Raw genomic sequence first — 1,150 nt, forward strand, 5'->3', positions numbered from 1 at the left:
CCTGGAAATCCAAACCGCAGACTAAAAAGAAAGTGGTGCCGCGACCTATTACAAAACTTTATGTCTAACGTCTGTCAAAAAAAAAAAAAAAAAATATATAAATTATGTAATTATAGTAAAAATTAATTAAAATAATTAATCAATTAGTCAAGAGTCACTAATGGGTGGCTGCTTAAATCACGCCTGTCACGTATCATGTACTATTATCATATAAGCTTATTGTGCAAACTGTACAGATTGTTTATTTCCAATAAAAAATAAAAAAAAAAAAAAAAACAAAAGTCAAAACTAGGTACAAAATAATATTTTACAAGAAATGTGTAATATTGAGTATGCAAATAAAATAAAATAATTTTATTTTTAATCGAGATAAGTAATAACTAATAAGTAATAACATTGATTTAAAAATTAAAAAGGACAAAATATGAAATAGGTAGGTACGTAGTGCCGTGGAAATATAATTTGTTATTTGTGTTTGCTTTTTAAATACAAATAAACAACTATTAATTTTCTTGATAAACTTGATAATATGAAAGTACAACATAATTAAATAATTAAAACAAAAATACTATCCTATTGATATGTAGCCCAAGTCAGATTTAAAATTATGTTTTACATATTATTATATATCATATTAATAATCTAAAAGGAAATTTATATTCTATTTATTAGTTTTTTTTCTATAAACTGTTTTTTTATCTAATTTATTTTTATAGTTCAAGATATCAAATAAACAAACAGGTTCTTATTATTTTGGAAATTTATAAAATTTAGAATGTAGAATGTATATTTTTTAGTATATACATTTAATCCATAAGTTATAATCCATGATAAAGTAAATTTCTTTATCATGTTATAATCATCATATTAAAATTGTCAGTACATAATCACATTTTTGTTTCATTGTATTTTCCCGTATCTTAAGTTTTGATTGTAACAAATATTAAAAATGAAAAATGTATGATATTGATATGTTGTAAATTAAATATTGTTCTTTTGCATAAAGCTTTTTATATTTAAAGTAAGCAATGGATACATTATTTAGATTTGTTAATAAATAATTCATACATGTTATTATTACCTATTATCAATATTATTTATTCTAAACCTGAAACTTAGAAATATTGACCACAGATTTTAGCTTTAAATA

Source organism: Acyrthosiphon pisum, chromosome X (assembly GCF_005508785.2).
Source record: "Acyrthosiphon pisum isolate AL4f chromosome X, pea_aphid_22Mar2018_4r6ur, whole genome shotgun sequence".
Classification (NCBI taxonomy): Eukaryota; Metazoa; Arthropoda; class Insecta; order Hemiptera; family Aphididae; genus Acyrthosiphon; species Acyrthosiphon pisum.